Source organism: Panthera tigris, chromosome A2, assembly GCF_018350195.1.
Source record: "Panthera tigris isolate Pti1 chromosome A2, P.tigris_Pti1_mat1.1, whole genome shotgun sequence".
Lineage (NCBI taxonomy): Eukaryota > Metazoa > Chordata > Mammalia > Carnivora > Felidae > Panthera > Panthera tigris.
In genome coordinates this window covers 114,886,396-114,911,754 of record NC_056661.1, presented here as the reverse complement: position 1 = coordinate 114,911,754, position 25,359 = coordinate 114,886,396, and the positions used below count along the sequence as shown (strand labels likewise).

The 25,359-nt window shown below is 38.6% G+C and overlaps 1 pseudogene; it reads left to right on the top strand.

Moving 5' to 3' along the window:
- Positions 1–25,359, top strand: part of LOC102959130 — a 98,969-nt pseudogene that overhangs the window by 53,802 nt on the left and 19,808 nt on the right.

The following is a 25,359-nucleotide window of genomic DNA, read 5'->3' as shown; positions in this document are numbered from 1 at the left end:
GTAAGATTGTAGGAATTTACTGACTGCATAAGGATTGCATTGAACCCCACTGGTAAGGAGATATACAGTGGAAGGCATGAGCTTTGGAGGCTACTGGACTTGGGGGTCAGAAACATCTAGATTCAAGTCCTGGCTCTACCACTTAATAGCTATACAACTTTGGACAAATTGTTTAATCATTCTGAGTCTCATTTTTCTCATCTCTAAAATGGAAATAATAAAACCTGTTTTTCAGAGTTGTATTAAATGAGGCAATAAATGTAAAGGAATGAAATGAATGTAAATGGAAAGGTTTTTTTTTAATTAATTCTCTTTTCTTCTTTCTGATCAAAGTATCAATGGTTTCTTTTGATTCTGTAAGCAGAGAGCTCAGCTTTCAATTCCATTTCTTGGTTCCTGGACTTCAGTATCTTACTATATGGCCATTGGGTATTGCATGTTGTAATCAGATAAAATCAATGTCAAATAAACAACATGAAATCAGATGAAAATTCCTGCTCAGATTCTGTATCTTTACTTTCAGGCAAGTCTACTTGAGTGATTAAAACCAGCTAAAAATCACCTCTTCTCTGAAGCCATTTATAAATAGTAATTGAATGCCCTCTTGTCCTTACTAGACAATGTGGATAAAATGGTGAGCAAAACAGCTTTGAGTCCTGCCCTGTAAGAGTAATTATATACTTATAGATATGCCTCTTCCATTAGACTCCAGAGTCAGAGCCAAATATTCTTCATTTCAAGCTTGGCATATAGGTGTTCAAAAAACAAAACAAAACAAAAAACTGCTGAATGAAATGAATGATTGGTTGAATTCAACACTTTATAAAACTTATGCTTTTTTTTAAAAAAAAGGAGAAGTCAGGATAGTTTAACTAAGTTTTTTTAGTTTTAAAAATTATTGTGTTTACTCCTAATACGTATCTAGTTCATTGGCTACTGCCTTAGTCTGTTCAGGCTGCCACAGCAAAATACCATAGACCGAGAGGCTTAAACAACAGGAATTTATTTCTCACATTTCTGGAGGACTTTAGTCCAAGTTTAAGGTGCCACTAAATTCAGTTCCCCAGTGAGGGATCTCTTCTTGGTTTGCAAACAGCTATCTCTAGCTCTGTCTTCACAAGGGAGGAAAGAGAGAAAAAGAATTCTTTCTTTCTCTTCTTATAAGGACACTAATCCCATCATGGAGGCCCATTTTCATGACTACCTCAACCTAATTATCTCTCAGAGGCTCCACCTCCAAATATTACCACATTGGGGGTTAGGTTTTCAGCATATGGATTGGGGTTTGGAGGGCACAAATATTCCATCCAGAATAGCAACAATCCTTCATAATTTACCCAATAGAGGGCAAACAAAGTTTTCAGGAGATATTTTTCATTTTTTATTTTTCTTATAATTTTTTTAAAATGTTTATTTATATATTTTGAGAGAGCAAGGGAAGGCAGAGAGAGAGGAAGAGACAGAGAATCCCAAGCAGGTTCCATGCTGTCAGTGTAAAAGGTGATGTGGGGATAGATCTCACAAACTGTGATATCACAACCTGAGCTGAAATCAAGAGTTGGATGCTCAACCAACTGAGCCACCCAGGTGCTACAGGAGATATTTTTTAAATGATTAGTCTGTTTTAAATAAGAAGAAGGGAAGAGAAGGAAAGGGGAGAGGAGAAGAAGGGAGGAAGGGAGGAAGAGCGAGGTGGGTATGGGAGGGAAAGGAAGGGGGAAGGGAAGGAGGAAGGGAAGGAGGAAGGGAAGACAGAAGGCAAGGGAAGGGACAGGAAGGGAAGAGAAGGGAAGGGAAGGATTGATTCCCAGGGGCAAAACTCACATTTCATGGAAAAATCCATCAGGAATAGTAGATCTTAATACCAGCTCTATAACAAACTATGATGGACTTTGATCAAGTCACTTCACCTCCTTTCTCCTAACAGGGAAGGAGCTGGACTGAGTGTTCCTCAGGTCCCTCTCCAGTTCTGCTATGCTGGGATTCTCATAGAAGTAGCCACCTGAAATATTATTTTTTAATTTGCGAGTCCCTATTGTCACCTTTCCTTACCAATCTCTGATACAGACTGAACAGAAACCCACAAATGAAAATGATACTTGTTTTCATTCAAGACTTCACCATCCACCAAGGAAGCAATTGCTCTCCACATCCCCTCCCCCACATATGTCGCCAGGTCTTTGATTAAAGCACCAAGAGTCCTACTAGAGGCAATTTGCACTCACCTTATTTAGTGAAAAGACAAAAACAGAAAGCAAATTGAAACTCTTTCAGAGGATACTTTGAACTTGAAAAAAATACCTAGTTCCACTTAAATAAAAAATTCTCCTTAAGATATGCTTAGGATTTGCTCCTTAGTAAATGCTTACCTTTAAGCCTAGTATATTTAAAAACAAACAAACCACCAAAACCATATAACTTCTCAATTTTTAAAAAGACTAAGGCTGATATGCTGCTGTTATTGATATGCACTGTATTTTCTATTTTGAATTCTACAAATGTATGATTGCAGTCAAAAAAGGATGTATCTGCAGATTCCTCAAAGAACAGAAAGCCCCAGGTGAAGACCTACTATACAGAATGTTCATATTGTTAGCTCAGGTTTCCTCTCTGTGTTTCTCCCAGATAACTTTAATCTCAATTGGGAACTTTAATAGAGGTATATTGGTAACAAAAATTAAAAGGACTTCTCTCTTTCCCCCTGCTGTTTTCTATTAGCAGTGCATTGCACTGTGTTATATTCCAATGTTTACTTAAACATCTCATAAATATTAGAGAACTAGGCTAGCAAGAATGGTGACCACAAAATAATGAAAAGTTGAAAATTAAACATTTGAACAGTAAAGGTTTACATAAGCCACACTCACGTGCATATAGGTAGTCCAGCCCCCCTTCAATGCAGTGTATTCTGTAAAATCACATGAAAAAGAAAAGCAAATTTATTCTTTTTGGCACTGAATCCTACAGTCATTCCCTTTTTCCTGGTAGATAGTGACCCTGTGGTTATAAGTGGAAACCATGAAATCAATGACAGAAAAAGAAATGACAAATCAGCAGGTAAAGTATATACCACTATGCAAAAATATCCATTCCTGAGCTCCCATTTGACTAAGGGCCAGAAGTCTCTACATACGTTGTCTTAAATAATTCTCACAACATTGTGAAAATACAGTATTATCTTCATTTTACAGGTAAGAGAATTTAGAGAGATTAAGTAAATCAGTAACTTAAAGTCACTCAGTTGGTAAATGATAAACACCCAGTTATGGCTGATTCCTAAACTCATGTTTGTTCCTCTACATTGTGAACATGAAGAACAGGTGCCATCCTAGGCACTGAGGAATAAAAAGACACTCTATGCTGTGGACGGAATTGTGTTCCTCTAAAATTCCTGTGTTGAAATCTCAATCCTCATGTAACTATACTTGCAGATAGGACCTATATGGAGGTAAGAATAAATGAGGCCATGATGGTGGAGCTCTGATCCAAAAGAATTACTGTTCTTGTAAGTACAGATACCAAGAGAGCTCCCCCCACTAAGGGTACACAAAAAAGAGGTCATGTGGGCACACAGTGACAAGGCAGCCATCTGCAAGCCAAGAAGTAGACACTAGCCAGAAACCCTATTGGCAAGAATTTTGATCATGGCCTATTACCAAACCTGTGAAAAAGTAAATTTCTGTCTGAGCCACCCAGTCTATGGCATTTTATTATGGCAGCCTAAGCAGACTAAGACACCCTAAATATCCTGTGAATCCCCTCACCCTTCTCTAATCCTCCCATAATTTCTTCTCTCATCTGTTGCCGCTGCCTTTACTCCACCCTCTACCCCGCCGCCAACATGATCTTTCCAAAAGGCAATCCTGATCCTCACTCTACCTGAAACACCTCCTTTGGCTTCTGAACTGTCAATAAGAAATACACTCTCCTAGAGTTTTCAACATCATGAAGGGAAATCATAACAGACATAGAACAGGAGCATAAACTCCAAACTCCTGAGCTAATAAGTCTCATCACAAAACCCCAGTCTGCTTTTCCATTCTTACCTCTCTGACCACTCATACCACTCCCCAACACACCCCCTAACCAAATATATCCTAAAATATATTTTTATACCATATTCTCTCCCCCAATAAATGTAGTTTCTCCTTATTTCATACTCTCCTTATCCTTCTGGATAATTCTTATTCATCCCCCAAGATCCACCTTACTTCCTCCTTGAAACTTCAGATTATTTGATCTTTTTGCTATTGAGTTGTAGGAGTTCTTCATAGATTTTGGATATTAACCCCTTATCAGATAATGATTTACAAATATTTTCTCCTGTTCTGTAGGTTGCCTTTGCATTTCACTCACTATTTCTTTTGCTGTGCAGAAGATTTTTAGAGTGATATAGTCATACTTGCTAATTTTTGTTTTTGTTGCTTACGTTTTAGGTGTCATACCCAAAAAACCATTACCAATTCCTAAGTCAAGGAGCTTTTCCCATGTTTTCTTCTAGGACTTTTATAGTTTCAGGTTTGCATTAAGTCTTTAATCCATTTTGAGTTAATTTTTGTGAGTAGTATAAGGGTCTAGTGTCATTCTTTTACAGGTGAATATCTAAGTTTCCCAGTACCATTTATTAGAGAGATTGTCTTTTTTCAGTTGAATATTCCTGGCTTCTTTGTGAAATATTAGTTGGCCATATATGCATGGGTTTACATCTGAGCTTTCAGTTTTGTTCCATTAGTTTGTGTGTCTGTTTTTGTGCCAGTACCATACTGTTTTGATTACTATAATTTTATGATATAGTTTGAAATCATGAAGTTTAATGCCTCCTGCTTAGTTTTTTCTTTCTCAGGATTGCTTGGCTATATGGGGTCTTCTGCAGTTCCATATAGATTTTAAGATTTTTTTTTTCTACTTTCGTAAAAAATGCCGTTTGGAATCTTGACAGGGATTGCACTGAATCTATAGGTGGCTTTAGGTGGTATGGACATTTTGACAATATTAATTCTTTCAATTCATGAACAGAGAATACCTTTCCATTTATTTGTGACTTCTTCAATTTCCTTCATCCCTATTTTATAGTTTTCAGTGTAGAGTTCTTTCATCTCCTTGGCTAAATTTATTCCTAAGTATTTTATTGTTTTTGATGCTGTTTTAAATGGGATCATTTTATTTCTTTTTCAGATAATTCATTGTTGGTATATAGAAACACAACTGATTTCTGTATGTTAAGTGTGTATGCTGCAACTTTACTGAATTTATTGATTAGAACTAACAGTTTTTGGTAAAGCCTCTGGGATTTTCTATATATAATATCATGTCAACTGAAAATAAAAACAATATATTCTTCCTTTCCAATTGTGATGCCTTGTATTTCTTCTTCTGGCCTGATTGCTCTGATTAGGAGTTCCTGTACTATGTTGAATAGAAGTGGTGAGAGTGGACACCCTTGTCTTGTTTCTGATCTTAGAGTGAGTTTTCTTTTTTTTTTTTTTAATATATGAAATTTACTGTCAAATTGGTTTCCATACAACACCCAGTGCTCATCCCAAAAGGTGCCCTCCTCAATACCCATCACCCACCCTGCCCTCCCTCCCACCCCCCATCAACCCTCAGTTTGTTCTCAGTTTTTAACAGTCTCTTATGCTTTGGCTTAGAGTGAGTTTTCAAACTTTTACCATTGAGTATGATGTTAGCTGTGGGCTTGTCATATATGTCCTTTATTATGCTGAGGTATGTTCCTTCTATACCTAATTTTATCATGAACAGATGTTGAATTTTGTCAAATGCTTGTTCTTTTTTTTTTCTATTTTATTTATTTTTATTTTTTAATTTACATCCAAGGTAGCATAAAGTGCAATAATGATTTCAGGATTAGAATCCAGTGATTCATCCCCTACATGCAACACCCACTGCTCATCCCAACAAGCTTCCTCCTTAATGCCCCTTGCCCACTTAGCCCATCTCCCTACCCAAAACCCCTCCAGCAACCCTCAGTTTGTTCTCTGTATTTAAGAGTCTCTTATGTTTTGTCCCCCTCCCTGTTTTTACATTATTTTTGCTTCCCTTCCTTGTGTTCATCTGTTTTGTACCTTACATTCCACATATGTGTGAAGGCACATGATATTTGTCTTTCTCTGACTGCTTTTTCTGTGTCTTCTGAGATGATCACATTGCTTTTTTTCTTTCACTCTATTACTATGATGTATCACATTTATCAATTTACATACATTTAACCTTCTTTGCATTCCAGGGATAAATCACACTTGATCATGGTTAATGATCCTTTTAATGTGCTGCTGAACTCAATTTGTTAGTTGTGTTTGTTTGTTTGTTTGTTTAAGAATCTCTGCATCAGGATATTGGCCTATGGTTTTCTTTTCTTGTAGTTGTCCTTGTCTGGCTTTGATATCAGGGTAATTCTATCCTCATAAAAGGAGATTGGGAGTATTCCCTCCTCTTTGATTTTTTGGAAATATTTTGGGAGAACTGGTCTTGATTCTTTTTTAAATGTTTTGTATAATTCATCTGTTGAGCCATCTTGTCCCAGGCTTTTCTTTGTTGTGATATTTTTTATTACTGAATCAAGCTCCTTATCAGCAACTGATCCATTCAGATTTTCTATTCTTTCTGATTCAGTCTTGGTAGGTTGTATATTTCTAAAAACATTTCCATTTCTTCTGGGTTATTCTGCTTGTTGGCATATAGTTGTTCATAGAAGACTCTTATAAACCTTTGTATTTTTGTGGTGTCAGATGTAATATTATAGATGTTCTTACAGAGATATTCTACACATTTAAAATAGTATATGTAAGTATATATTTTTTATTCTTTCCCTTACAGAAATGATAGTATACTATAAATGCTTTTCTGCTCTTTTAACTTAAACTGAAGCCATTCGATATCAATATGTAAACAATATGTATCCTCATTTGTTCAGATGTTCATAGTTTTCCATTGCAGGAATATATAATAATTATTTACCAACTCCCCTTTTGTTGTACAATTAGGTTGTTTGCAGGCTTTTTCTATTACAAACAAAGCTGCAGTGAATAGTCTCATGCTAAGTCATTTTATACATGCAACACCTATCTTTTTTTTTATTTAGTTTATTTATTTTGAGAGAGACAGAGAGCACAGGGAGGGGCAGAGAGAGAGAGGGAGAGAATCCCAAGCAGGCTCTATACTGTCAGCATGCAGCCAGACATAGGGCTTAATCCTACAAACCGTGAGATCATGACCTGAGCCGAAATCAAGAGTAACTGGTGCCCTCAGGAACAGTTTACTTATATAGGGCTATTTCTCCTACATTAAATGGTCTTAGAGTGTTATTTTATGTTTTTATCATTTAGATGCCTCACCTTCACTATAAAGCATCACTTCTGGCTGTTATTCTAGCTTTCTTACGTACTACTCTTAATCTTCTGGGGAGAGAACCCAGAGGACTTAATTCGTTAGAATTGCCTGTAAGCCAAATGTAGATAGGCTCTGAGGATTTAGAGGCCCTGTCATGAAGAATGCATGTTTTTTCTTATTGCTGTAGAAACTCCTTTACCCATAGTTTTACCCAAAGTTATGGATCAGGAACAAAGCTACATTCCAGAGCCAAAACATATCATCTCTGCCCTCCTTCAACAAAGATATGATGGCAACAATGGTTGTATGTAATCACAATATGACTTATCAGTTTTCTACATGTTTACTGTGTTTGCATCTAGTTTTGAGATTGTAAATGGACATTATTAACCTCATGCTTCTTAAGTGCAAAACAGAATTTTGACAGTGCTAGTTAAAATGCATGCGATTAGGATGGAAATGAAAGCAAAGAATAAAAATAATAGAATGTCGAGAAAATGGGCATGTGGGGAGAATTGTTTAACAGGATTAATTCTGAAGACCCAAGAGCAATTCTGCAAATGTTACACCTGTGCAATGGACAAAAATAGGTAAGTGTCAGAGTGCCTGGGTGGCTTAGTCAGTGGGTGTATGACTGGTGCCCTCAGGAACACAAGTAGCTGATAAACCAGAGTCACTAAAATACTAAATTATGGTTACTCTGTGCTTTTTAAGAAAGCGGAAAGGGGCGCCTGGGTGGCTTAGTCAGTTGAGCATCCAACTTCGGCTCAGATCATGATCTCACGCCTCTGAGTTCAAGCCCCGCGTCGGGCTCTGTGCTGACAGCTCAGAGCCTGGAGCCTGCTTCCAATTCTGTGTCTCCCTCTCTCTCTGCCCCTAACGCACTTGCATTCTGTCTCTGTCTTTCTCAAAAATAAATAAACATTAAAAAAAAAAAAAAAAAAAAAAAAGCAGGGGCGCCTGGGGCGCCTGGGTGGCTCAGTAGGTTGAGCGTCCGACTTCAGCTCAGGTCACGATCTCGTGGTTCGTGAGTTCGAGCCCCACGTCCGGCTCTGTGCTGACAGCTCAGAGCCTGGAGCCGGCTTCCGATTCTGTGTCTCCCTCTCTCTCTGCCCCTCCCCCGCTCATGCTCTGTCTGTCTCAAAAATAAATAAACATTTAAAAAAAAATTTTTTTAAATAAAAAAAAACAGAAAAAAAAAAGGGAAGGGGATGGGCTTATTTACATATAAAAAGGTGAAGAATGTCTTGAGAAAGATTTTTGTATTACATTATTTCATTTAATTACCAATCACTTTGGGTAGTATGATCATTCTCATGTTACAAATGAGATTCAAAACACTTAAGTAATTTACCCAGGGTTACCCAGTTACTCATATTCAGGTCTAACAGATTCCAAAGTTCTTGTTTTTAACACTATATCACACACTGCCTTTCTTGCCATGCTCACTGCTACATTGAGGATTAAAGTGCTGTGAGCCAACCCAGGAAAATAATCCCTGTTCATAACATCATTTCTATGGAAGGAAAGGGTGACCTGTGTAAAGCAACCTACACATAAATTTTAAAAACCCAATATAGTCTTTCCTTGGGTTCTTCCTGCAGTATATCTGTTACCCCTTTTGTCCTACCTAGCACAATGCAGGAAAACACTCCATAACTTTCTGTTGGATTTTTAACCAGTTGGATTTTTAACCAGTCTTTTTTTTTTTAGCTTTGTTTTTTTTAACACTTACTCATTTTTGAGAGACAGAGAAAACAGAGCACAAGCAGAGGAGGGGCAAAGAGAGAGGGAGACAGAGAATCCAAATTATGCTCCAGGTTCTGAGTTGTCAGCAGAGAGCCTGACACAGGGTTTCAACCCTCTAAACACAAGATCATGACCTGAGCCAAAGTCAGGTGCTTGACCGACTGAGCCACCCAGGCACCCCAACCAGTTTCCCATGTCTTAATATTGTGCATTTAGACTCCTATTTCAGGAGTCCTGCAATTTTTTAATATTTGGTAAAAATATTTTTTACAGAAATAAGACATCTTTGTCAATTATATATATAGTATATATGCATTATATACAGTGGATGAAAGCATTTCTGTCCACAGCTCTATTGGCAGAAAGTTCTCTCCTAAAATAGTGTCAGACACACAGTAGGTACTTAAGAAATTGCTAGTAAATCAATGCATAAGTTAATGAATATGGAGTGAGGCTTACAAAAGGTAGCTCAACTTTGGCAAACTCGTTTGCCTAAGGGATCAGAATCTGGAAGTAGACCAATTCAATGAAAATCAATTCTTTGAAGGAGCAATTTGCCAATGTTACAGCAAAACTGAAACAAATTGGTGAATTGATTATTTGACAAATTAATCATTTGGTAAGTTGATGTTGGCAAACTACTTTATAGGTAAATTAGTCACTTGAAAAATTGGTCATTGTTTTTAAAGCACTTCTTGAGCAATGACTGAGCCTTGCATTTTAAAAGCAGGGATCTAGCCTGGACTGTCTTTGTGGCAATATCCATGTGATCAAGTCACATGTCCAAGTCCATCTATTTAAGTTCTCCTGTCCTTCACCTAGGTGACCCTGACTTCCCTTTTATGTGTCCTTCTACTCCTGTAGCTACTGCCTCTTGTCAAAATAAATTTCCCTTTCTCTTATCTCTGGTATATGCCTCCATCATTCCTGTCAGGTCTACTGCTCTGAGCACAAACTGTTGAATGTTTTTGTCCTTCCAACTCTTATTCCTTCTCACCCTAGTTCTACTCTAACCCTCCATCCGCACTATGCCCTATTGGAGGTAAACATTTAGTAAGGAAAAAAAAATGTGCTTCAATAGACAACTATGCATTGTCTTGAGGATATTCCTCCAGGTCGTATGACTCTAGACTTTCATTTTTGAACACTTTTTTTTTTTTTAAGTAGGCTTCACGGCAGCATGGAGCCCAACACAGAACTCGGACTCCTGACCCTGAGATCAAGACCTGAGCTGAGATGACAAGTCGGACACTTAACTGATTGAGCCTCCCAGAGACCCCTCATTTTTTAACACTTTCTACATACAGCACAATCTTCCAGGTTTTCTGACTCTGGGCCTGTTTATTGTCTTTGTTTTACAACTCTGTAAAAATATGTCTGTTTTTTAATTCTCTTTTGAAATGGTTATAACATCTGTCTAGTTCTCTCAATGAATGAATTAAAAAAAAATCTTTAACACATATTCATTTTTAAATCTGCACAAGAACCATGTTTTTACCTTTTTAAAAATATTATCTTTTAACACACTCCTTTTTCCTTTAGCTTACTTGCATTTGTACAGTATTAAGAGTATTGTCACTGAAATGGGACTGTGTGCTTATGTCTATGGTCTTCAAGAGCCATTACAAGCCAGAGTACCTTGGTTCACTGGTAACCTTTGACCAATCAATCCTAATGCCTTTACTTCTTTGCCTTTACTTTTTATCATAATGAAAATATTTGCAAATAGGTGAACCATGAGTTACTTTTAACAACTTTATGGGACGCCTGGGTGGCTCAGTTGGTTGAGTGTCTGACTTCAGCTCAGGTCATGATCTCACAGTTTGTGAGTTCAAGCCCCACATCGGGCTCTGTGCTGAGAGCTCAGAGCCTGGAGCCCGCTTCAAATTCTGTGTTTCCCTCTCTCTCCACTCCTCCTCACTCATGCTCTGTCTCTCTCTGTCTTTCAAAAAATAGATAATTGTTTTAAAAAAATCTTTATTGACACACAATTTATATACCATAAAGCTCACCCATTTAAAGTATATAATTCATTTTTAGCATATTCACAGAGATGTGCAACGATCACCACGTTCAATTTTAAAACATTCTCATCAATCCAAAAAGAAATTCCATATGGATTATCCACATTGTCCCACAATTCCCCTTGCCCTTGGCAACCACTAATCTACTTTCTGTCTCTATGAATTTGTCTATTCCAGATATTTAATATTAGTGGAATCATGTAATATGTCTTTTGCAACTGGCTTCTTTCACTTGGCATGTTTTCAAGTTTAGTCCACATTGTGACATGTATCAGTACTTCATTTCTTTTTATAGACAAATTACCAAATTATATTTCATTTTATGGATATACCACAGTTTTTAAAGTGCTTATTTTTTAAATTTTTTTTAATGTTTTATTTTATTTTTTGAGAGACAGAGAGAGACAGAGTGTGAGCAGGGGAGGGGCAGAGAGAAAGAGACACAGATTACAAAGCAGCCTCCAGGATCCAAGATGTTAGCACAGATCCCAAAACAGGGCTTGAACCCAGGAATGTGAGATCATGACCTGAGTCAAAGTCGGACGCTCAACCAACTGAGCCGCCCAGGTACCCTTATTTATGTATTTTTTTAGAGAGAAAGAGAGATACAATCATGCGTGAGTGGGAGAGGAGCAGACAGGGAGAAAGAGAGAATCCTAAGTAGACTCCACACTATCAGCACAGAGCTCAAGGCTTGAACTCACGAACCATGAGATCATGATCTGAGCTGAAATCAAGAGTCAGATGCTTAACCAACTAAGCCACGCAGGTGCCCCTAGATATACCACATTTTATTTACCCATTCATCACACATTTGGGGTGTTCTACTTTCTAGCTATCATGGATAATGCTGGTATAAATATTATGTACAAGTTTTTATGTGGACATAGGTTTTTATCTCTCTTGGGTATATACCTAGAGTGGGTCATATGGTAACTCTGTTGAACCTTTTTAGAAACTGCCAAATTATTTTCCAAGGTAGCTGCATCATTTTACATTCCTACCAGCAATGTGTGAAGGCCCCAGTTTCTCTGCCAAGCATCTCTGCCAATACTTGTGATGGTCTCTTTGATTATAACCATTCTGGTAGGTGTGCCATGACTTATATTTTATCATTTACATATTTGATTTCACTTTCTCATGACCATTCTTTTCATTGTGACCACAAAGTTTTAAATTCCCTTGGGAAAGTTGATTAGGGGAAGGGTAGAACATATGTCCTATGGTACTCATTCATTCCTACTCACCTGACTATCTTTTCTAGTCCTTTCCTGGCTATCCATGAAGATACTATCATTTCTCACTACCATTATCTATAGAGGTACCATGTTATCTAAGTTAATGAAAAAGGGTGAGAGAAGAGAGCTGGTCTCATGCTCATTCTTAACACCATTTTGGAACCATGTAACTGACATATATATCTGATCTCTTTGCATAGAAGCCATTCTTATATATTGTCCTCATCAAATCACTGCTGCTATTGCTTACCATGACATGGGAAATACTGTCAGTTGTCCTTCTGTAACCATTCTTTCCTACATCCTTTATTAACAGAGTACTCAGCTTTAGCTGGACACATAATCACTAGGAAAAGAACATAATCTTGGTTTCCATTGTAGCGAGGCATGGCCCTGTGACTAGTGGTTAAGTGTACAACTTTTAAAACATCCTCTTAAGAGGAAAAGATTTACCCTTCCCTTTTCTTTTTTTCTTCTTCCTCAGATGTGGAAATGGGGGTAGCGAGCCATCTTTGAATGTGCTGATGAACAAACTTGGCCCAGGGATAGCTAAGCAGCAAGAGAGGAATTTGAGTCCCTAATGCCATGTAACTGCCATGCCACATCTCAGCTATTTATGCTCAGACTGCTATGTAAGAGAGAACAAACTTTGTCCTGTTTAAGTCATTGTGATTTTGGTCTATATTATGGCAATCAGAACTAGACCCCAAGTAAAATATGCCATCACCATAATTTCCCTGACCTACTATCTGGCCCACTTCCAAACTTCTGAGGAAATGGTTTGCTTACCATCTCATCCTTTGTAGACATCTCTAGCAATCACACATCCTCCTCTGTTGCTAAGACCCTTTAATATTAAGACTTCTCAGAAGCCTCTCTTATTCAACAGACCCAGCACTTCCACTTCATAGCAGTACAGTACCAGTGCATGCCAAACTTAATCAGGCTCTCACAACTTCTTACAGTGTTTTTATCTCTCTCTTCCTTAGCATATTCCTGAAAATAACATTTTGTGATAGGTCTGTTTTTCCTTTTGTGATAGGTCTGTTTTTCTCTTTCCTTTCACTATGAAACTTCTCAAAAGAGCAAGCTACAAATGATATCCTCTTTTCTCCTATGATGTATTAGCCATGGTTTTTCAGAGAAATAGAAGCAGAATAGATATTTACATATATCCACAAATATGTGTGTGTGCATGATATACATACAGAAAGAGAGAGAGCTCACATGATTATGGAGGTTGACATATCCAAAATCTGCAGGGTAGGCTGCCAGGTTGGAGACCCAAGGAAGAGTTGATGCTGAAGTTTGAGTCTGAAGGCAGTTGGCTAACAGAATTCTCTCTTCTGAGAATGGTTAGGGTTTTTCTTTTCTTTAATTAAAGCCTTCTACTAGTTAGATAAGGCCCACCAACACTGCAGAAAGTAATCTGCATTATGTAAAGTCTGCAGATTTATATGTTAATATTATCTAAAAATACCTTCACAGAAACTTCTAGAATAATGTTTGACCAAAGATATAGGTACCATGGCCTAATGAAGTTGACATAAAATTAATCAGCACACTCTACCCCCTTATTTCCATGAAATCTCATTTCCGTTCCTTCAGCTCTACGTAAATTGTGGCCCTAATCCTAGATTTAAGTGGGAGACTATGAAACCCTAACTGCATCTGAAGTTTTAAGTGTTTGGCATGGTGAGAGTTTATCAAATTTTCAAAAGATGAAAATCACCATCCTAATCACTAAATACAGTGGTCTTTCCCATCATCCTTGCCCTTGATCTATGTGACTTCTTGCCCTCCCCATAGTTGTTTAAGAACCAATAAAACTTCACTTTTTGCAGATGACACAATATTATACATGGAAAATCCAACAGACTCCACCAAAAGTCTGCTAGAACTGATACATGAATTCAGCAAAGTTGCAGGACACAAAATCAATGCACAGAAATTAGTTGCATTCTTATACACTAATAATGAAGCAACAGAAAGACAAATAAAGAAACTGATCCCATTCACAATTGCACCAAGAAGCATAAAAGACCTAGGAATAAATCTAACCAAAGATGTAAAAGATCTGTATGCTATAAACCATAGAAAGCTTATGAAGGAAATTGAAGAAGATATAAAGAAATGGAAAAACATTCTGTGCTCATGGATTGGAAGAATAAATATTGTCAAAATGTCAATACTACCCAAAACTATCTACACATTCAATGCAATCTCAATCAAAATTGCACCAGCATTCTTCTCAAAACTAGAACAAGCAATCCTAAAATTCATATGGAACCACAAAAGGCCCCAAATAGCCAAAGTAATTTTGAAGAAGACCAAAGCAGGAGGCATCACAATCCCAGACTTTAGCCTCTACTACAAAGCTGTCATCATCAAGACAGCATGGTATTGGCATAAAAACAGACACATAGACCAATGGAATAGAATAGAAACCCCAGAACTAGACCCACAAACGTATGGCCAACTCATCTTTGACAAAGCAGGAAAGAACATCCAATGGAAAAAAGACAGTCTCTTTAACAAATGGTGCTGGGAGAACTGGACAGCAACATGCAGAAGATTGAAACTAGACCACTTTCTCACACCATTCACAAAAATAAACTCAAAATGGATAAAGGACCTGAATGTGAGACAGGAAACCATCACAACCCTAGAGGAGAAAGCAGGAAAAGACCTCTCTGACCTCAGCCGTAGCAATCTCTTACTCGACACATCCCCAAAGGCAAGGGAATTAAAAGCAAAAATGAACTACTGGGACCTTATGAAGATAAAAAGCTTCTGCACAGCAAAGGAAACAACCAACAAAACTAAAAGGCAACCAACGGAATGGGAAAAGATATTTGCAAATGACACATCGGACAAAGGGCTAGTATCCAAAATCTATAAAGAGCTCATCAAACTCCACACCCGAAAAACAAATAACCCAGTGAAGAAATGGGCAGAAAACATGAATAGACACTTCTCTAAAGAAGACATCCGGATGGCCAACAGGCACATGAAAAGATGCTCAAAGTCACTCCTCATCAGGGAAATACAAATCAAAACCACACTCAGATACCACATCACGCCAGTCAGAGTGGCCAAAATGAAGAAATCAGGAGACTATAGATGCTGGAGAGGATGTGGAGAAACGGGAACCCTCTTGCACTGTTGGTGGGAATGCAAATTGGTGCAGCCACTCTGGAAAACAGTGTGGAGGTTCCTCAGAAAATTAAAAATAGACCTACCCTATGACCCAGCAGTAGCACTGCTAGGAATTTACCCAAGGGATACAGGAGTACTGATGCATAGGGGCACTTGTACCCCAATGTTTATAGCAGCACTCTCAACAATAGCCAAATTATGGAAAGAGCCTAAATGTCCATCCACTGATGAATGGATAAAGAAATTGTGGTTTATATACACAATGGAGTACTACGTGGCAATGAGAAAGAATGAAATATGGCCTTTTGTAGCAACGTGGACGGAACTGGAGAGTGTTATGCTAAGTGAAATAAGCCATAAAGAGAAAGACAGATACCATATGTTTTCACTCTTATTTGGATCCTGAGAAACGTAACAGAAACTCATGGGGGAGGGGAAGGAAAAAAAAAAAAGGAGGTTAGAGTGGGAGAGAGCCAAAGCATAAGAGACTCTTAAAAACTGAGAACAAACTGAGGGTTGATGGGGGATGGGAGGGAGGGGAGGGTGGGTGATGGGTACTGAGGAGGGCACCTTTTGGGATGAGCACTGGGTGTTGTATGGAAACCAATTTGACAATAAATTTCATATATTGAAAAAAAAAAGAAACCATTAAAATATGGATATTCATGTATTCAGTGAAATAATTTATAATCCATGCTAGGAGAAAAAAAGTCATGGAAACTACTTTATATTCACTGAGATCTTGCTAATCTCCAAAATACTTAACCTCTACAGCATAAAAATTGAAATCTTTTTATTCTACTTATCAATGGCTCTTTCTCAATTAAACATTATAATTTTTTAAGATGGAAACATAAATATATGCATTAATATCCAAAAAAAAAAAAAAAAGAAAGAACGAATAAAACTTACTTAATTGTTCAAACTACTTCAGTTTGGTTTCTGTAGCTTTCAACCAAAAGAGTCCTGGTTAACCCTCCATGAGTTAGTTTTAATCCACTGATCTTCTTGCTATACACTTTCTTTGAGAGATTTTATCTACTGTCATAGCTTTAATTCTATCTCTGATATACTATTTTAGAAAGATGTTAGATGTGGAAACTTTTGGACTTCAGTTTAAGCCTCAACTCTGATAATTAGCACCTGAGCAAATTTATTTAACCTGATACTGTAGTCTCCTCATCTATATAATGGGGCAATAAAATATACTTTACTGATCAAGTCAGTGATTTGAGCCTAGAACATGGTAAGCATGTAATAAATAATGTTTCTTGGGGTGCGTGGGTGGCTCAGTCAGTTAAGCATCCAACTTTAGCTCAGGTCATGATCTCGCCTTCGTTGAGTTCAAGCTCTGCATCATGCTCTGTACTGACAGCTCAGAGCTTGAGTATGCTTTGGATTCTCTATCTCCCTCTCTCTCTGCCCCTCCCCTGCTCACTCTCTGTCTGTCTGCCTCTCTCTTTCTCTCAAAAATAAATAAACATTAAAAAAATGTTTTTGAAATAATAATATTTCTCTATCCGCCTTCCTTTTCTAAGTAGATGACCCCAGGACAAGCCCTTAAGCTCTCATTTCTCTATCTACACTCAAATTTAGCCTTTTTCTCTGCCTGCCAGTCATTTCCATTCAGGTGTTATGACCTGAATTACATTTATATATTTAACCTGCCTAAAAAACCTAAACATAAGACCATAGCCCTCTCAAAATCACTTTCGCATCATCTTACTGTTTCTCTCCATGGGATCACTCTTTTCCAAAGTGAACCTTCTTTGATTCCTTCTTCCCATCCACCAGGCACCATGATCTCTCATTCTGTCCTTTGGAATCTGTCCCTTCCATTTCATTTCCATGATATCAATATAATTTACATCTTAATTACCTCAAGTCTCAACTGTTCCCTCTGGAGTCTTTTCCTTACCTCTAGAATATCTCCACTCTAATCGATCCAAGGCCAAGTTAAAGATCAGAAAATACTTTTTTTGACCATGTTGCTACTCTTTTTAAGTGGGACCTCAAAGACTGCAGGATAAAGAACAGACTTCCTGGCCTGGTATTCAAGGTCATGTATGATCTGACTCCAACTAGTAGCCTTCCTTCATAAGCCTCTTACTTTAATCAAAGTGTATTTTTTTAAGTTGATTTATTTATTTTTAAGAGAGAAAGAGCACAAGCGGGGGGAGGGGCATAGAGACAGGAGACTGAGAATCTGAAGCAGGTTCCAGGCTCTGAGCTGTCAGTACAGAGCCCAACACAGGGCTTGAACTCACAAACGGTGAGATCATGACCTGAGCCAAAGTTGGATGCCCAACCGACTGAGCTACCCAGATGCCCCTAATCAAAGTGGTTTTTAAACTACACCCAAACATATTTGGTACTCTCCACCCCTTCATATTGTAATACTATTCCTGTCATTCCATCCTTCTGAACACTCTCCACTCCTATCTACCCTACTCCTTTCCGTGGAGACCCAACTAAAATACAAAATGGCGTGCCTGGGTGGCTCAGTCAGTTAAGCGTCCGACTTCAGCTCAGGTCATGATCTCCCAGTTTGTAAGTTCAAGCCCCACATTGGGCTCTGTGCTGACAGCTCAGAGCCTGGAGCCTGCTTCAGATTCTGTTTCTCCATCTCTCTCTCTGCCCCTCCCCCGCTCACATGCACACGCTCTCTCTCACACACATACACAAAAATAAAAAAACATTAAAAAAATTAAAATACAATCTACTGGGGTGCCTGGGTGGCTCAGTCAGTTAAGCATCAGACTCTTGATTTTGGCTCAGGTCATGGTCTCGTGATTCATGAGTTCAAGCTTCATATCAGGCTTGGCACTCAGAGTGCAGAGTCTGCTTGGGATTCTCTCTCTCACTCTTCTTCCTGCCAATTTGTTCTCTCCCTCCCTCAGAAAAAATAAGCTTTTAAAAATAATAATAAAATACAATACAATCTACTTGTGGAATCATCCTGGATCACCCAAACCAAAGTAAACTTTTAATCCTCTAAAGTCTCTTTGTTAAGGTCCCAGCAGGAAACAGATGAAACACTGGAATTAGGATAATTTGAGGAGAGTTTAATTAAAGAACTAGTTAGGAAGTCAAATCAACAGTCAAGAGTCAAGGCCTGCAGCCTGAAGAATATAGCCAGTTACCAGAAACCATACTGGGAGGGAGACTGGGAGATGAAGTAATCCAACCTTACACTCTTTCCTTCCTCTGATTTCTACCAGCATTTTCCATAATCTGAACCCAACCAGAAACCAGAGGTTAGGGAAGCCCACAGATGTAGTCAACTTTCATGGCACAGAGTAAAGAGTAGATGGGTGGGGCGTTGATCTGAATTAATGAAGAGAAGAAATTTAACACTGTAGACTAAAAATTCTCTATTCACTCCCATGAAATCATAGCAAAAGCATTTTTAAGCAATTGCTTTGAAATGTATAAAAAAAAAAGATAGATTAAAAGATGGATAGATAAAGCAAGTACGGTAACATGACAATTCCAAATTTATATAGTTGTGTATATTGGTGTTTTCTGCAAAATGCAACTTGATTCCATGATTGAAATTTTTAATAATTAAATATTAAAGGTAAAAAGGGAAAAGGCATTTAAAAGAAGCAGTAAGACTTAACTACTATATGACAAACTCTTTTTCCTCCATACTCTTTATATTTTAAGTGTAGCTTCGTATTTCAGTTTGTCATAACCAGGCTACTGAAATCTCAGGAGTGAAATAATTTTCAAAGGGTCAGGAAACAAAATGTTCCACATGTTGTTGCTGTTTTAATTATTATTGCATTTTAACACCATCTTTTAAATGTGTAAATGCTTCTTCCACAACAAATACTCTGTTCCAATTGTATCATCTTTTCTCTAGCCTTCAGTAGAAACAGAGATAGTCAGATACAGAGAAAGAGAGGGGGGAGAGAAAAAAGAGAAGGGTAGGAAGGACAAGACAAGACAGAAGGAAGAAAAAAAGATATTTAAAAAGAAGTGGTTTGAAGGTGAACCAGAATTCAGAATAGGCCTAAAATGGAACTTGGCATTATGATCAAAATTGAGCATAAATTGATCAAAAATCAATTATGAAATACTTTTATGCCCCCTATAAATCCAGAGTCTAGAAAATACTGATAGTCTATCAAAGTCCAATGGCTATTTCCTACTGCACAGATGTTCATTTTACAATTCCAAGTAGTATTACAGCACAGATTGAAGGAGTGGAGGGGGAATGTGATGAAGTAGGTGTGGAAAAAGATAATTTCCTGCCTTCCTCTCTCATCTCAGTGCAAATAAGGTATTAGTTTTGCATAATACCATGGTCACAATGTGCTTACATACCTAATGAGTAAATAATATTACCTGTTGCTACATCTATCCTCTCCAATGTACAGAGGAACTACATATAGTCTGTTCTATTCTGTGTCTCCAGTATCTGGTCTACTGCTATGCACATGATAGGGAGATGCCTTATAAATCTTTGGGTTATATTTTGAATACATAAAATGACAAAGACAAGGACAGGCAGCATGGTGCAATGGAGAATGGAGAAATTAAAGAAAAAAGTTCACAAGGCATGCATAGGGAACAGTGTGTCCCCCAAAAGGCCAACTGTCTTCCAAGCCAGCAAACCAGGCAGGATTTTCTCCACACTTGCTGATTAAGCCCCTTTCCATGTCACACATCTGTTGTTGAGAGAGATTAAAGCAGTCTATCAAATTATAGTCAACCATTCCAGACCTAGGAGCAATCCTAGGGGTGTGTGTGTGTGTGTGTGTGTGTGTGTGTGTGCGCGAGCGCACGCGCATGTGTGTGTGTATCCCAATACATTTTTAACTTAAACTTTAATTTCAGAGGGCAATATTTTCCCTTATTACTAAGTTTTTGTGTTGAAATTAGTTTATCAATTATGTGGCCATGGGAGATACTCTTCTGAGTTTTATTTCTTCATTTGCAAAAGAGGATTATTATGTCACTGGATCATTGTGTAAGCTTAATAGAGATAATGTATTTTTTTTTTTAAATCTTAGAGAGAAAGTGTGTGAGCAGGAGAGAGGGACAGAGGGAAAGAGAGAGAGAATCTCAAGCAGGCTCCATGCTCAGCATGGAGACTAACATGGGGCTCAATCCCACAACCCTGGGATAATGATCTGAGCCAAAATCAAGAGCCAGAGGCTCAGTCGACTGAGCCACCCAAGCACCCCTAGAGATAATATATTTAAAAGGCACTCTATATATATATCAGGAATTATTATCTATACTGACCTTCAGTTTTTTCACCCACTTCTGCTCCAAAGCCACTTCTTTAAATCCTGCAGGAAATATGAAGATATGTCTCTCCTTTTTGATGGTAGTGGCCATCTGCCCTGGAGGGCCTTAGTTCTCTGACACCCACTCATATTCATCTTTGCGATACCTATAATACAGACACATGTGCTACCATTAAGTCCAAATATCAGGAAATCCCATTAGTAATGGCCATAAGTGGATATCCCTAATTTCCCATGCAAAAGGAAGAATTTGTAACTATGATAAACATGATAGGACTGTCAAAATTATACTAACTCAACTACATTAATTGTGAGATATAACAAATTCTATCCATTCTACGACTATGTAAAAATCAAAGGTTTTCCATCAATATAAGAGAAAAACAAAGACTGCAAATGCTGAAATTGCTCTATCTTTCAAAGACTTTCCAGGCTATTTCTAAGGAATATCCCCATTAGTTATTCAGCCTTAGTAGTAGGGTAGGGAGCAGAGCACTGTAGATTACAAGAGATACCCAGGTCCTGGGATATGCAAGTAACTTTGACAGCACAAAACAGCTTTTTTGTTGGACTTACTAAATAAGCATTACCAACTCCTATAATAAACAAAGAGAAATTTCTCTAAAATACAGAGACCTACTAAAAATCTCAGTGGGGGCACAGAATTAAAAACAATTTAAAGAGCAACTAGACTATAAGTGAAGGAAACCCATTTACTAATCCTAGAGCATTCACTAAATGGTAAGGGAACTGCTGGAACTCTCTCCAGAGTCATAGCTGCTGGCAACACCATGGTTTACATTATCCCTCCATCTTGATAGTACAAATAAGAACACAGGGTGCTCCAGTTGGCCTGCCATCTCAGTGAGCACCAGGTGCCTTGCCAAACCAGGTCCAATAGTCCTCCCAAGGTGTCTCTCACCTACCAGCATCCACCCCAGCTCCTGCTATCCCACCAAGGCTGTCCCAGCACAGTGCACATCAGAAAACTTCTACCCTGCACCCACTACAGTAAACTCCATATCATCAAGACAGCCCAGGTGCAAAGCACCCCACAACACCCCCCAGATGACCCACTTCAACTCCACCCATCCCACTAGGACACCACTTGCACAGAACACCTCAGCCCACACCCACCCTAGCTCCAGCCAGCCAGCCAAAGTCACCAGGCACACACAGTTTATACAGGAGGAGTTCCTACACAAGACCACTCCTTCAAGAATGGGAAAGGCAGATGTTAAACTTAACTCATAGAAACAAGCATAGAAAGTCAAATAAAAGGAGGGGACAGAGGAATATACTCCAAATGAAAGAACAAGAAAAAACTTGAGACAAAAAACTAAACAAAAGGGGGATAAGCAATCTACCTGATAAAGAGCTCAAAGTAATGGTCATAAATCTGCTCACCAGACTTCAGAGAAGAGTGGATAATTTCAGTGAGAACTTCAACAAGGAAAATATTAAAAGAACCAATCAGAGGGGTACCTGGGTGACTCAGCCGGTTAAGCATCTGATTTCAGCTCAGGTCATGACATCATGGTTCATGGGTTTGAGCCCCATATTAGACTCTGTGCTGACAGCTCAGAACCTGGAGCCTGCTTCAGATCTGTGTCTCCCTCTCTCTCTGCCCCTCTCATGCTTGTGCTCTCTCTCTCTCTCTCAAAAATAAATAAATAAACTTAAAAGATAAAGAGAGAGAGAAATTCAAAAGCAGCCAGAGAGAAGCAAATAGTTACATACAAGGGAAGTCCCATAAGGCTACAACCTGATTTTTCAGCAGAAACTTTGCAGGTCAGGAGGGAATGGCATTATGTATTCAAAGAATTGAAAGGAGAAAAAAACCTACAACCAAAAATATTCTACCCAGCAAGGATATTCAGATCTGAAAGAGAGAGAGTTTCCCAAATAAACAAGTTAAAGGAGTTCATCATCAATAAACTAACCTTAGAAAAAATTTTAAAGGGACTTCTCCAAGTAGAAAAGAAAGGCCATAATTAGCAGTAAGAAAATTATAAATAAAAGATGTAAAATATGACAACACACACATAAAAGGTGGAGGGGGAAGTAAAAGAAAAATCATTTTAAAATGTGTTCAAACTTAAGTGTTCATCAACTTAATATAGAGTGCTATATACTTAGGATGCTATAAATGAACTTCTTGGTAACCCAGACAAAAAACCTATAAAAGTTACAAAAGAAATAAAGAGAAAGAAAACCATGCATAACCTCCCCCTCCCCACCACCAAAAAAGAGTCATCAATCTCCAAGAAAGAGTACAAAAGAAAGAACAGAGAAGACCTACAAAAACAATCATAAATCGAGCAACAAAAGTACATAACCAACGATAATTACTTTAAGTTGTAAGTGGTCTAAATGCTCGAATCAAAAGACACAGTGTGGGTACTAGTGGGGGTACCAGAAAGATGGTGGAGTAGGAGGACCCTAAACTCATCCCAACCCATGTTTAGATATCACTCCCATCCAACTCAACAAACTGGAGAGTGATTGGAAGACTAGGAGAACAAATCACAACCAAATGTAGAGAAGGAGCCACACCATACAAGTTGGGAAGGGCAGAATCTATGGTTGAGAGCTGCCCACAGGAGGGAGGGAGCTGCTCCTGCAGAGAGGGAAAAGCACCAGGGAGCCCACACAGAGAAAACAAATCCCCCATAACATCTGGGCTTGAAAACAAGAGAGGCTGAATTCTGTGAGTTTCTACAACCAGTGAGACTTGGAGCCTGGAGCTTTAAAAGTCTGCTGACTCAGGGTGCCTAGGTGGCTCAATTGGTTTAGTGTTCAACTCTTGATTTGGCTCAGGTCATGATCTGTATGAGCCCCAGACTGGGCTCTGTACTGACAGCATGGAGCCTGCTTGGAAATCTCTCTCTCCCTCTGTCTCTCTGTCTCTCTGTCTCTCTGTCTCTCTCTCTCTCTCTGACTCTCTCTCTCTCTCTCTCTCTCTTTCAAAATAAATAAACTTTTTTTTTCTAAGTCTGCTGATTCAGCACTAGGCAAGCAAGGAGGGCAAGTGATAGCTGGGTTCCAGCCCTTAAGAGATAACAGCCCAGAGAGAGGCAGTTTGCACAGAGTTTAAAATCAACAGTTTGCACAAAGCCTGAGCAACACAGAAGAGAAATCTGTTTATAAGGATTTTAGAGGGTACTGGGGGAATCTCTGGGAACAAAGAAGCTGGAAAAAAACATTTTCCACTCCTCCCCCTCAGCATAAACAATGAACCCACCCATGGGAGGTGGTGCTGCCCAAACACTTGCTACCTTCCCTGCTAGCAGTGTGTCCTGTCCATTAGTTCTCCTGAGGACTTGCCCACTCTAAGCCTGTGGGCCAGGACCCTAAGCTCAGTGCAAAATCAATGAAACAGCTCCTGACTGTGTCTCCACCCTTCCTGCCTACTTTGATGTGGCCTCTTCTCTGCATTTAACTGTGGAAAGTCTGTTCTGCCAGTCTTTGGGCCATTTTTCTGGGTAATTTATATTGGTGTGGGTGTTGCCTAGTTGTATCTGTGGGACAACGTGAGCAAAGAATCTTCCTCCTCTACCAACTTCCTTGGAAGTCCTTTTTTTTTTTAAGTCTCTTTCATTTATTTCTGCTCTGATCTTATTATTTCCTTCCCTCTACTAACTTTAGGTTTTTGTCTGTGCTTCTTTTTCTAGTTCCTTTGGAAGCAAGTTTAGATTGTTTTGCTGTTGTTGTTGTTTGAGATTTTTCTTTTTTTTTTTCTTTTTTAATATATGAAATTTACTGTCAAATTGGTTTCCATACAACACCCAGTGCTCATCCCAAAAGGTGCCCTCCTCAATACCCATCACCCACCCTGCCCTCCCTCCCACCCCCCATCAACCCTCAGTTTGTTCTCAGTTTTTAACAGTCTCTTATACTTTGGCTCTCTCCCACTCTAACCTCCCTTTTTTTTTTTTTCCTTCCCCTCCCCCATGGGTTTCTGTTACGTTTCTCAGGATCCACATAAGAGTGAAACCATATGGTATCTGTCTTTCTCTGTATGGCTTATTTCACTTAGCATCACACTCTCCAGTTCCATCCACGTTGCTACAAAAGGCCATATTTCATTTTTTCTCATTGCCACGTAGTATTCCATTGTGTATATAAACCACAATTTCTTTATCCATTCATCAGTTGATGGACATTTAGGCTCTTTCCATAATTTGGCTATTGTTGAGAGTGCTGCTATAAACATTGGGGTACAAGTGCCCCTATGCATCAGTACTCCTGTATCCCTTGGATAAATTCCTAGCAGTGCTATTGCTGGGTCATAGGGTAGGTCTATTTTTAATTTTCTGAGGAACCTCCACACTGCTTTCCAGAGTGGCTGCACCAATTTGCATTCCCACCAACAGTGCAAGAGGGTTCCCGTTTCTCCACATCCTCTCCAGCATCTATAGTCTCCTGATTTCTTCATTTTAGCCACTCTGACTGGCGTGATGTGGTATCTGAGTGCGGTTTTGATTTGTATTTCCCTGATAAGGAGCGACGTTGAACATCTTTTCATGTGCCTGTTGGCCATCCGGATGTCTTCTTTAGAGAAGTGTCTATTCATGTTTT